This window comes from Adiantum capillus-veneris, unplaced genomic scaffold (genome assembly GCF_014529385.1).
Source record: "Adiantum capillus-veneris isolate H3 unplaced genomic scaffold, ASM1452938v2 Hic_scaffold_309, whole genome shotgun sequence".
NCBI classification, from domain to species: Eukaryota; Viridiplantae; Streptophyta; class Polypodiopsida; order Polypodiales; family Pteridaceae; genus Adiantum; species Adiantum capillus-veneris.
The window spans coordinates 14,661-29,320 of record NW_028221427.1 but is presented as its reverse complement, the minus strand read 5'-3'; positions in this window follow the sequence as shown (position 1 = coordinate 29,320).

Below are 14,660 nucleotides of genomic sequence, written 5' to 3'. Positions count from 1 at the left end.
ATGTGCATAAGCATCTTCTTTAGGAAAGGGGTTGACCTTAGAACATTCTAGGACTTGAAATAGGAAGTCAACAAATGCACCTAATATTCATCTCATGTTATGTAATCTCACCTCATGTAAATGTGAATGTGTTAAGGGTAGGTTCATAAGCTAAATCCCTTCTCATCCTATTGCATTGCACAATGCATTAGACATTGCACATTGTGGGTGAAAGAGAAGAAGGCAATTGAAGGACGGCTCCTAAGAGTGGGGGGGGTGAGTGAGGCCACTCACCTCCATGAGCAACGACAGAAGCTCAACGAAGACGATAAAGGTGATGCTGGTGGCTCAATCTTGAACCGTCTCTCTCTCTCTCTCTCTCTCTTCTCTCTCTCTCTCTCTCTCTCTCTCTCACTCACACACACACACACACTCATTCTTATTACACAGGCTCTTCCACACACATACACATAATGCACACAATCTCTCAATGTATGGTGTACATTACACCGATGGTCCCACCATTGCTTAATAATGTGTCATGACAAGTTCCCCTCTTGGTACTAATCACCACTTTCCATTTGAGAGGACCACTCCATATCATAAGGCCTTTAGAACAATTTAAGTGGCCAAAATTATCAAATATTAAATTAAAAAATTTGTAGCAAGTTATGATTATGCTTGTTTATTAACCCAAGTTTATCTAACATGAATATAAAACAACCCAAGTTTATCTAACATGAATAGCAAGTGCTATCTGATGAAAACAAAAATGTTTCATTTGTTGAACCTAAGCACGATGTATGTTCCTATCCTATTATGGTTCCATGTTTATAGCAAAGCTCTTCTTTTCTACAATGGTTATGTATTAATTCTAGCATTACTTTCAACAAGTACATCCCGAATTACCAATAATGTCTTTGGTGGTTTGTGCTATTGTTTCTTTTCAGTGGCTATTAAATATTTATACCCTATGATTCAATTGTGCTATGAGGGTTAAGTTCATCCTTTTTATGAGTTACTCAAACCAAATGGGTCACATAAGTACTTGAAGATATTCTATGAGCTTATGGCAGCAAGTAACAAACAAATATTGGAAGATTCTCTCCCCATCCTAGAATATTCTTACAATTGTACAAAACATGTGTCTACAAAGTTTACTCCCTTTATGCTCATATACAGTTTTCAACCTAGTTCACCACTACGGGGTTGGCCATAGAAAAGCTTTCAAACACGTAAAGAATTTGTTAAGAATTGCTTGCCAAAATGTTAGACAAATAAAGAGAACATGTTAATGAAAAGAATCATGTGTGTCACTTTCGACAAAGGTGGTGATGTATTTGCAAGCTCCAGATAGTCTTAAGTTTGGCCCCACCCCTATGTTATCTCCTAGACCATTCAAGATAATCAAGCAAGTAGGACAAATCGCCTACAAATTAAAACTTTCACCTCACTCTCCTATTCATCTAGTATTTCATGTAAGTATTTAATCTAGTATTTTTGACAAAAACTCTTACAATAAGACAACAATGTTTTTGACCGGTATCATAGTCAAATTCCTTGAGCCTCTAAGTGTACCAAATCAAATTTAAACAATCATGGATTTTCATGAGTTATGGACACGGCATCATATCATCATCTCGTACTAGTCAAGTGGAAAGACAGGCCTGGACAAGCTGCCACTTGGAAAAAAACATTAGTGATTTTAGAAGAAATGTTCCACTTTTGTATTAGAAGATAAAAGCTCTTCTCCAAGTGGGAGTAAAGTCAAGCGAGGGGTTCTATAATGGCAAGGCTAGCTGGGAAACGCATGTATGGCTTGCATGGCAAGGGGCTATGGTAGTTGAGCCAAAAAGCTCTAATTAATAGAGTTGCATGGGAGGAGATTTGCATGTCAATACCCCTAGTCTTACAAAATTCAAACACATTACTTCTCATCATAATTTGTTCACTATTCTTGAGACTTTCCCTAATGAGAATATTGTCATGTATGCCAACAATGCCTCTTATCTACTTGAGGGGGGTGGAAGGATCATGCTTAGCGATAAAGGTTAGAAAAAAAAAAATATTACTAGTAGTATCGTTCACTAATGAAGCATATCTTATTACTCAAATTGTTTTTGTGAGTAATGTAATTCAACCCTTGTAAGCATGTCCAAGGAGACAGATATGAGCTCATAGAATAAAAAGGGTACATTGTTTCCTTTATTAATGGTGTGAATAGAATGCAAGTCCTATGAGGAACATGTCCAGCCTATGTAGGTTTCAAATGTTGTTGAAGATTATCCATTTTTTGATGCAAATTTATAAGACATAATTGACGAGGATAGGATTGAATGCCAAAATGGTTGGTGCACACCTTACAGTATAGTGGGCACACTTTTTTCTAATTGTACTTGTTCGAGTTTTCAACATGCCTCTTATGCATCAGATTGTTATGTTTTGGTTGTGTCTATTATGTATGATGAGGAAGAACCTTTGTCGTTGGATGAAGCACAAAACTTAGAAAATTGATTGGCTACAATGCAATTTAAGTATGATGCTATGATATTTATTGGACTTCCTAAAAACATCCATTGGTGCTGAAAGGGTTTTTAAGTGAAAATGTAAGCCTAATGGTAGCATTGATAGTAGAAAGCTAAACTTGTGCAAAAGGATATGATCAAGAAAAGGGCATTGGTTTTGATGAGACGTTTGCTCACACTTGTTGTATGACTACCATTCATAGAATTTGTGCATTGGTAGCTCATAATGGTTGGAATGTATATATGTTGGATATGAAGGCTTATTTTTGAATGGTGATATGTATGAGGAAGTGTATGTAGCCCAGCCTCATGGTTTTTTTCAAAAAGGATACAGAGGCTTTAAAAGGATTTTTATGATTTGAAGCATGCTCCATAGGCTTGAATGAAAAAATATATACTTACTCGGCTACACATGGTTTTCAAAATAGTCTAATTGAGGGCACTTCATATGTCAAGCATGTGGATGATGTATTTTAAATCATTATACTCTATGTTGATGACATGCTTCCTTCACCAAATGATGGACATATTGTTAATTTCAAGGCTGATTTGAATGCCTCTTTTGAGATGTTAGATTTGGGGCTTTTGCATCATTATTGGGCATATGTTTAAGTGGGTTGATGGAGATATTGTATGAGCGTCAAACAAAGTTCATCAAACCATTGTTACATGGCAATAGCCTTGATGAATGTAGACTTATTTCCACTTCTATGGAGCTAGGTTTGAAGCTCAGTCTTCATGATGTTGGAGGCTACTTTGATTGCACTCCCTATCAGCATGCTATTAGTTGTCGAATTTATGTAGAAATACAAGGCCAGATGTTCAGTATGCATTCTAGCCTAGGGTTTGCCATTGGAAGGTAGATAAGCAATCTTCTCGTTATTAAGTGGAATTATACATCTTGGGTTGTTTTATCCCAAGGGGAAATCTTTGCTGCCAGATTTAAATACTTTTTTAGACTCAGATTGGCTTCTTGATATGACACATGAGTGTCTGCTAGTGGTTTTTCTTTCATGTTCGGCCACTCATGCATATCTTTGTTGAGCAAGGAGTAGCCTACAATGGCTAATTCTAGCTGTGAGGCTTTGTACATGTCATTTTTCACAACTACCATTGAGTGTGGTTTGATCAGATAACTTTTGACTATGGACAATCTCTACAACCACTATATTCATTGATAGTCAAAGTGCTTTGGCAGTTTCGAGGAGCCCAATGTTTAATAATCACACAAAGCACATAAAGTTGAATTATCATTATGTCAAGGAGAGACTATCTGTAGGAGAGGCCAGCTTGGATGATGTGCTTATATAGGTAGGATAACCCTGCTAATCTTTTCACACAGGTAGGATGCGCTTATATAGGTAAAATAACCTTGCTAATCTTTTCATAAAGGTAGGATGTCCTTATAAAGGTAGGATAACCTTGCTAATCTTTTCACGAAGGCTTTGCCTTGTGAGAAAGAAGTTTTTAGTTTTTTACCTTATCAACTGCTTTGTGGATTGATTATATTACAGTTTAATGTTTGGTGCTGACAAATTGTTTACTATCTATTACCAATCGATTTGTGTTGTAAAACTGATATGCTTCTTAATTTTATATGACAATGAATTATGTTGCCATTTTGGTGGATTTGGCAGTGATTGAAGAACACTAAGGAAATTGAATCTCGGATGCTCTTCCACTTCAATGAACCGCCCTCTATAGCTTCTTGGAATGGAATTACATAGGAAGGGGCATGTTAACTCACGGACACCCTATCACCTTCGACGTACGCAATATTATTTATTTGATTGACTCATGGACAGGCGCTTGTTGGTTCCAATAGGTGTGTAGGTATTTCCAATGAGAGGTGCACCACTTATCTTATTTTTATAGTAGTTTTGCAACGACCGACCACCAGCGGAGCAGTGTGAGAAGGGATCCAATAAAAGGATGTTTGATAAAAACTCTCATTCTAGGAGGTGCATGCTAAGAGAGAACTCTTGCTCCATCTTTGTATGCTCCATTTGTGTATGGGTGTGTGTATGGGTGTGTGTGTGTGTGTGTGTGTGAGAGAAGAGAGAGAGAGAGAGAGAGAGAGAGAGAGAGAGAGAGAGAGAGAGAGAGAGAGGGAGAGAGAGGGTGTGTAATTGAGCATTGCAACGGCATCGGCAGTGGTGAGGCGGCTGCTCCTTCTTCTTTGCAGCACATGATCCTTAACGACGGAAGCATTGAGCTGTGAGTGACACACCATTGTTTCTTTGAGCTTGCTAGGACTCTCTATTTGTGTGCTTCCATCCTTTCTAGGCTCGCACACAATGCAGAGGCAAGTTCCCAGCCTCCGACACGTGCGACAAAGTGCACAAGCACTCAAACTTTGTTGCCAGGCAGATACATTGCTCCAAATTGCTAGTAAAGTAAAAACCATGCCAAAAAACAAGATGTCAACCAAGGATGGAGCTTGAACCATAGGTGCATGGAAACAAATAGATGGATGTCAATCACCTACTCGACCTTCTAGAGACAATCACTACCAAGGGAAATCAACTCAAAGCACACTGTGTGTACACAATTGCTACCTTTTCTATGACATTTATGCTTGTCGGAACACGACCTAATATTGTCGAATCATCACGAAAGTCAAGGGATAATCTCTACATACATACAGGACACTACCTTAAGTCTCTAACCCAATATACTAACAAACAATTGGTGCATAAATCACGTAGGAAGACACGCAAGAAATTATAGGTCACTAATTCTCGACATACTTAGGCTTAAAGTGTAGTTAAACATGTGAACACGACATACATCAATCACAAAATGGATACACGGTTAGAGAGAAAACTCACCATGAAGCTCATATAGTAGAGCTCTTCACGAGGAGACTAGAATTGTGCAAGTTGGTGTCAAAGCGTAGCTCACCATTGCTAACATGGTGTAGTTGTGTCCACAATGTAGCTTTTGTAGTGTGTGTAGAGAGAAGAAGAAGACCTCACTCTCCCTCCGACACAAAGCACAGAATCACGGTATACTCAATAGAGCATTTCTTGGCAAATGCTGTCTTGTGTTGATCTTCTACCACAATTTTTAGTTGGTTATACCTTGAGAATCTGTCTATGAATGAGTAGGGTCATTTTCCAACCACAATCTCAAGCACATGCTCTATGATTGGCAAGGGATAGTTATCCCTGATCCTCAGAACATTCACCTTTTTGAGATTCACACACACACACATAACTTTCCATTTTGAGTCTTGGGGACAACTACAATGGGTGATACCTAGTTGGTGTGTTCAATCTTGTAAATTAACTCTACCTCCTTAAGCTTGTCAATCTCCTCTTTGATTTGTTTAGCAAATGTATCATTATAAGTATAGGAACGTTGGTTGTTGGGCTTTGCTTCTGATTTCAAGGGAATTGTATGTTGACATATTGGTGGATCTACTCCCTTGAGGTCCTTATATGACCATGCAAATACATCCATATACTCGTTGAGAAGGAAAATGAGTTTCTCTTTTGCTTCAAGTCTCAAGTTTGTTGCTATATAGACCGCCGGCTTAGGTTCCTCTCCTAGTTTTGCCAAGTCTATCTTCTTAGCATCTTCTGAACCTTCATAGGATTCCTTATCCTTCTGTTCTCTTATGGGTTCAGGAGCTTCTTCAGGAAATGGTTTCAAAAATGTATATTTTATATTCAATGGCTCTTTCAAGAATACACTCTTCTCGTTTCAAGCTCCCACAATGTGATGCTCCGCACATCCATAGCTCTTTGGGCTCACCTAACCATGCTGGGAGTTTTGATCCTGCTAATGTAACTGAATTGAGCTCCTCCATTGGGTTTTGGTTCACATCCTTGTAATTATGATCTTTCAAGTTTATTTTTGGTGTGGCTCCATGTGTCTGAGGTATATATAATCATATCCCCAATCTTGGACCATCTTAAGTTGCCCCATAAAATGTTGTCCAAGTATGATGTTGTAATTGTTCTTCTTGTCAAAAGCAATTATAGCAACGGTATGATCATACTCTATGCCACAAGAGGTAACAATCACTTTCTCTATAATTCCTAAGGGTTTATCCATGTAGCCATCGGCTAGTTGTAGTTTCATACTGGTAGCTTTCAAGGCAGGTTTTCCCTATTTTTTCCATATCTCCTGGGTGCAATAGAAACATCCACTACCGAGAATTTCCATGGTTGTTACACTCTAGAATTCTACTGGAAGCATAGTCTTTCAATAGGAGGAAGAAACACATCCCTCACATTACTAGTTTGGTTAACTCTCTGACTCAACTCCTACGCTTCATTTGCTTCTATTATTCGTCTCCAAAGCTTTTCTAAGCCGTCATCCTCTCTGTAGGCCTCCAGTATTGTAGGATGGAAGCCATCAGATGCCTGATCTGTGCTATTCCTCACTTCCCCTTGGTTTTCTCATTAATTTCTTGGGTTCTATTTCAGCTGTGGGATTCTCATCTATCCTTCTAGGCTCATGTCTCGGTGGGACCCCCGGTGTGGGATCTAGAATCTCTATCCTACCCTTCAATTTTTTTGTCGATGGTTCTAAGAAAATTTGGGTTGTTTGGATCATCTTCTACTGACACATGTCCAATGTGTCATTCTAAACATATGATCTTCCATTCCTTCTCTATGACCCCTTTCTAGCCTAGGTTATGGTACATGTTCCTCCCCTAGGGGTGCTCCTAACCCATAATTCTTGATTGGTCAAGCAAGTGGTCATTCCTCTGCTCGTTTTGTTCTTGTTCTTGATGTGGTGCTTCATTTTCTTGGGGGATTGGCATTCTTGTTCTACTCTCATCCTAGTATTGATGATGAAGTGGTGGTTTTGGTGGTGCTTCTAGCCCTAACATGGCCTGATATCCACCCCTTTTTGTGTTCAAATCTGGTGTTGTAAACTGCTCAAGCCATGCTTGAAATGAGAGTGGAAATGTTTGTGAATTATGAGAGTTGGGAAATGGTTGTTTATTTCTTTGTGTTGTGTTGTCATAATCGTCTGAGAAGGGATTTGTAGACTTGCTGGGGATTTTGCTTCTCTTCCAAATCTTGTGCCATCAGCTTTGGCATTATCACTCTCCCTACATCTTCTAGGTAAATTGACTCGTATTCTCATCCGTACTTATCGACAAAAAGAATATGGTTTCCAACTATCAAATCATACAAAAACAAGTGCATGAATTTGTCTATGCTTGATTCCTTCACATGGGTTCCATGCACCAATAGTAAGAAGTGATTCTTCCCTCCTCGTGCTTGTAAATCCCAATATTTCCCTTAATTGTAGCCATTCTCTCTACTCTCTTGTCATAGATGTAGAAGGCTTTGTAAAGAGTGAGTTTAGGAGGTATTTCTCAGGTCTCCATAACCATCTTCCCTTTTTCTACGTTGTCCCCATAGAAGTTGTAATTTCTTGGGTCTTTGAAAATGAGATAGTGGTTTCCCTCCTCATTGCAGATACTATCACCATCATCGATTACCATGGTTACTCCTAATTCTCTCACTGGCCGTTTTTCAATATAGATGCATTGACATCCTCAAACATCAGCATACATTAGGGCATGGTAGCTCCTCTACTTTTGGCATAGGTGGCAGAAATTGTCATGTTGCATCATTAGTGGTGTTGGCCACTACTCTTGTATTCAATGTCCGGCTTGCGTTTCAACTTGTAAACCCACTTCGTACCAATGGCCTTTTTGCCAGGAGGCAAATCACATAAAGTCCATGTGTCATTTTCTATAAGTGCATCATATTCTGATTGCATAGCATCCATCCAATTTTCTAAATTTTGTGCTTCATCAAAAGACAGAGGCTCCTCAACATCATGTAAGCTAGACATAGCCAAAGCATAACAATTTGATGCATAAGATGCATGGCGATATCCTGAACAAGTACAACGAGACAAAGGTGCATTCAGTTTACTGTCACGCAAAGTGTGCACCTGCCATTTTGGCAGGCCTCTAGCCTGCTCATTTTCATCCCTTTCCTCATCAAGTACATCATGTACATCTGCATCAGTAATAGGCTGATCTGTAACATTTTCAGAAACCCCCATAGGCTATGCATTTGCCCCATTAGAACTTACATTCATATTTCCACCTCTAAAAAGAGGCAACAAAGTGTCATAAATGTCATGTGAGCTTATATTATTGTCTCTAGCACATGACAGCAAGGGGGTTGAACAGAATCTTCCACAAACACTACATCTCACGAAACCAAAATACATTTTGTTTGTGGATGATACAACATGTAACCTTTGCTTTCAACACTATAACCAACAAAAATACATTTGACAGCCTTATCATCCAATTTTTTGCGCTGTGTTTGTGGCACCAAAGCATATGCCAAACAACCAAAAACATGCATGTGCTCAATAAATTGGCTTTCTATCATGCCATGCTTCATATGGAGTAATAGACTGCAAAGATTTTGTAGGACACCTGTTTAGTACATAAGTGACACACATGATGACCTCAAGCCAAAAAGAATGCGGCAAAGCTTCTTTTGACCATACATCATGCCATTTTCGTAAGTGACCTATTTTTCCTCTCAGCAACACCATTTTGCTGAGGTGTATAAGTCACTGTACATTGGTGTTTTATCCCATGACTAGCCAGAAATGCATTGAATTCATGAGACATATACTCCCCCCCTCGATCGAAACGGAGGGTGGCCATAGTACATTTCAAGACAATTTTATCCATCGCCAGAAATTGTTTGAAGCACATAAAAACTTTGGACTTTGCTTTAAGCAAAAATACACATGCATGCCTAGAGTAATCATCAATGAAAGTCACGAAGTAAAGGTAATTGCTCAAGGACAGAGTTTGCATGGGCCCACAAACTTCACTATGCACAAGCTGCAACCTGAACCATCCTTTGGAAACTTGGGACGCTGCATCGTACCCAAAATACATCCTTCGAAACATGTTTGACAGGTGCTTCAAGAGGTGGCAAAGAAGCAATCATATCAAATTTCTGCAAACGCAGCAAACTGGCAAAATTCAGATGACCATAACGTGCATGCCAAAGTTTTGCATCTGAAATAGCCCTTGAATCTGCAATTGCATTCGCAAAATTTTTCCCACACTTTTCATACAAAGTGAGCTTATATAGGCCACGACACAAAAGCCCAGATGCAACGATTTCATCACCAAAATTGAGATCATGAACTGTACATCTGTCATCCACAAATTTGACTATAAGTCCAAGTCTAGCAAGTGTAGATATAGACAAAAGATTCTTCTTGATCCCAAGTACATAAAGTGCATCAACAAGTGTGAAAGAATTGCCATTAGCAGTAGTAAGCACAATCTTTCCAACTCCCTGAACCAGATAAGAGGCATTGTTGGCACAAGTGACTGAATTCCCATGAGGGACAGACTCAAGAGAGGTGAACAATTCACGATGTGAGGTAATGTGCTTTGTAGCATCACTGTCGAAATACCACACATGTGAATATGTAGCAACTGACATGCATGCATCATGGACAACAGGATTGTAAGTGCACTTTGCACTAAAATCCCATTCTGCATCAACATCAGTGTAGCAGACTCCTTTTATAGAAAACTCAACAATGGCTACATTTGTAGTGAAACCAGCATTTGTAGTGGAGCCACCCTCTTTCTTCTTAGCCTCTTTGGCCTTTAACTTAGGACACTGCTTGATCAAGTGATCGTTAGCTTTACAATAATGGCAACGCATCCTTTTTGCCTTTAGAACTAGAATTTCCAGGCAATGTGCTGCCAGCAGAAGCATTGGGAATAGAAGTTTTTCCACTCACAGCAGAACCATAAGAAGTGGTTGCATTGCTGCTACCACCCTTTCTTTGAGAAGCAATAAAGCCTGTTCAACTGCACGCTGTCTAGTCCTGTTTTTTCTGGAAAGTGACTCTTGCAACAGCAATGTGCACAATACATCAAACTTGAAAAATTCTGGATTTCCTTGGGTCATAAGTCTCCAAGTGCTAGCAAAAGTTTGGTAAGAATCTGGTAAGGCATCAAGAACGGTCTGCACAAGAGAACTGTTTGAAATGACTTCACCTGCAGAAATAAGTTGATCATTGATATATTTGACACTAGCAAGGAAACTGTCCATATCATCCTCCTCATGCATAATCTTCGACTCTAGCTCTTTACATAGCAAAGCAATTTTAGCCTCATTGTGACTTGTATAAAGACCAGCCAAAATATCCCAAGCCTGTTTTGCAGATTTTGCTAAATGGATGTGAGGAACAATGGTGCGCTTCACAGACAACACAATCAATGCATGAGCCTGCGCATCCTTTACATCGCGACGAGCTTGTTCTGTTGTAGGCAACATCCTCAACATCGCCTACATCCTCAGAACCAGGACGTACATCAATGCCTTGCACAATATTCTAGACGCCCTTTGACACAAGAACGTGTTGCATCATATAAGCCCACATAGGGTAATTGTCCCCATCTAACTTGTCCTCAGTACCAAACATCTTGAAGAAATCTATGTTGTTGTCAGCCATGGTAAATGTTGCACCTGATGTGAAAACTGCCCAAAAATAAGAGAAATGGAGCAAGAACAACACGTGATATACAACACAAACCGTAGAAGACTGTAAGGTACCTGTTATGTTGAAAACGGCACTGACAAAAATTTTACACAAAATGACAAAATTGCCTGTGCAGACCTGTTTGTAGTGGAAACGGAGGTCGAAATGAGCCCAAAATATTTTTCGACCTGCGAATGCTCGCCAAACCTCACTGTAATTGAAGAAAGTGAGCAGGTGTGTGCTGGAGCAGCTGGTGACTAAACCTGGGAGGACATAACCTGCTCTGATACCAATTGTTGGAATTAGGGTTGCAGAGAAACACACACAGCTTGGAGAAGACAAAGGAATCTCAAGGCACACAATAGAGAGTGTTTTACTTAGTGTGCAATGGAAAGATAGGTAGCAGTGATGGATGTATATACAATGCGCGGGGAAAAAACCTCCTAAAGACGGAAAAAATGCCCCGAAGGTCCTAGTGTGTTCACACACATCACTACCACATGTATATGGTAACATGATTGTCCTTTTCTCTCCTCTAGAGGAGATCTCAATCAACACATTATTCATTGCTTTTGTTTGAATAGATGAAATCCTTGCTTTTCTCAACCCTTCTGGCAAGGTTCTAACATCGAGTAGCAATGTATGAGCTCTATTTAGGTGCTACAATGATTTTTAACATTGTCACATTTTCTATAGGTTCTTTAGTTTCACAAATGTTACATGAACAAATATAGTCATGAACACTTTTCTACATTTTAGGTCAAGATATGCCTAGTCTCCTCAATCTCTAATATATCCATGTATTCCCATTATGGAATATCCATGTTTTGTACATGAGCCTGACTCAAATACATGTGTCTCTTATTTGGATCTATACATAGACTTATTATGCTATTATCTCCTTGCTTATATAACCTTCCAGCTAATAGAATAAGCTTTTTGGTTTCCTTAATGATAATTGGTTGGCTCTCATCTTGTAATGATCCAATGGCGAGCAAAGGTATAAAATGCTCTCTCATATCGGTATCATCTCAATGTTAAAAAGATAAAAGTCGTCATCAATCCCAATGGGTGCTTCCCCTTGAGTCAACCTTAACAAGTGGTAAACCCTATAATGAGTAGTTCCTTTCTTCACCACATCTGTGAAATCAAACTCAAGCATTATAATGAACCATCTAACAATACACCCAATATTGAAAAGTTTATTCATCAAGTACAATAGTGTCTGATATTGATCCACAAAGAATACAAATCTATTTGCAAGAACGTAGTGCCTAAACTTCTTCACAAGATAAATAATCCCTAACCCTTCCATTTCTATGGTTGTATAAGTCTTCTCCACATTATTCTACTGTCTACTGGAGTAACAGAAAGGCAAATCCATATTTTTATCTCGATGTTGTGCGAGAATGCATCCTATAGCATAAGATGATGCATCTATATGAACATGAAAAATCTTTGTCCAATCAGAAGCCTTCAATATTGGAGCAAAAATCAATCTCTGCTTCAAATTCTTGAATGCTTCCTCACATTCATCAATCCACTCAAATTTCATGATAAGGTAGTAGAGAGATTTGGCAAAAGTTACATACATATAGATGAATCATCTATAATATCTGTAATGTCCCATAAAGGCTTGTACCTTCCTAAATTTTTTAGCTCTTCGTAGAGAAATAATCACTTGGATCTTTTCAAGATCCGTAGAAATAGGGTTCTTGGTCTTTCCTCCCTATGTTACCATGAAGACATATTTTTTGGATTTAAGAAAATACGATATGTACTATACTTTTTAAAGATCTTTTCCAAGAGTTATATATGCTCATTCCTCAATAGAGAATGCACACATAGTCTTAGCTACTCCTTAAGAGCATGGCTCATTAACCTTTGGAATGTGGCATGTGTATTTGTTCAGCCAAATGGAATTACTCTATAAGCAAGTATGTCCCATTATATAGAAAAATCTATCTTATGTTGATCCTCTCGCTTTATGGAAAGCTTTTTATAGCCTGAATATTTTTAAAAAAAGCTATAAGCTTCTTTTCTTGCAACTCATTCTATCATATGACCTGTAATAGGCAGGGGATAGTTGTCTCTTATAATAGCAACGTTTATCTACTTGAGATTCACACATACTTGTAACTTTTAGTTTTTCTTGGGTACTACCACAATTGATAAAACCCAATTGGTGTACTCAATCTCAAAGATAAACTCTACTTCTTTAAGCATGTCTATCTCCTCCTTGATATTATTTGCAAAGGTTTCATTATACATATAGGAACATTGTCCGTGAGGTTTTGCATCACTCTTAAGGGGTATCGTGTGTTTATGAATGTCTGGATCTATACTCTTAAGATCTTTGTAGGAACATGTAAACACATATCTATATTCATTTAGTGTGGCTATCAAGAGATTCCCTTCCTGTTCAGTGAGGTCAATGGAAATATATGCTGGTTTTAATTTCTCTCTTGGTTGATCTAAATTTATGCGCTTGGATTTCTCGACACCTTTGTAAGATGTCCTTGGTTCTTTAAGTTCTTGCATTGGTTGCGAAACCACTATCTTTTGATCTTGTATTGTGTATCATTTGTAGTTGAGAGCGTACGTCAAATCGATCAGTGTTTGAGCCCTCTTCACTTTCCATCTCACTTGTCCAAACCTCAATAGAGGTTTGTTTCATTTTTTTATACTCTTGCTTATGCTCAAATTTTGTCATCATAGATGACGCATCAGTTGTGCCTTTGGTTTTTATTTGCTTTGTTTCTTACGATTTTTCGTCTTTGTTGAAGCGACTCTTGTAAATATCCTTGTGATCTTGTCCTTGAAACAATTTGTGGCTCCTCCGACCATCAAATATTGTGTTTTATTCCTCATATAAGGCACACATCTTCCTCTCATATGCTTTTGTTTCTTCACTCATTTTGCTTTGTTTCTAGAGCTACTTATTAGCTCACCATCTAAATCTATCTCTAGAAGTTTATTATCTTGTGAATCTTAGAATGCTTCCTCATTTCTTGGGGGGGTACACTATGTAATCATGTTAACGTTTAACGTGAGTTTGATAGGAGGGGTTTTAAAATGCAAAAATTTTAGGCAATTTAACAGAAAAACATTAAAATAAGGGGGTTTTATATTCAATTTTGGAAAAAAGTCCTAAAGTAAGGGGCCATTTAATTCATTCTAACATGTTAAAAGAGGAGTTTTTATAATACCCTATGAACGCACGTTATATAGAAGGATACTGAACTGTGAACCCCCAGAGACTCATTTGTGCCGCTCAAATCCTTAATGGAAATCTCATCATTTATACGTTTATACTCAACAATTTCCTGTGTATCTAAGTGTCGTGATCCATGATAACACTCACCATCTTAAAGGGTGCTATATCATAGCCCTTTTTGTCACAATTTTTTTTTGGGTTACCTCATTTACACCTACATCTAGAGTAGCCAAGATTTTTTATTTCAGTCAAAAGGATCAAACAATTGCTCAGGAAGTGATTCCGGGATATATTCCTTATCCTCTCTCTAGGATACAATCTTTCCTTGCCAAGCTCTCACACTCAGAAGCTCCACACATCCAAAGATTTTCTTTAGTCTATAGCCATGAAGGTATCTCTTGGTCATTGGCTGTCGTTGAGTCAAA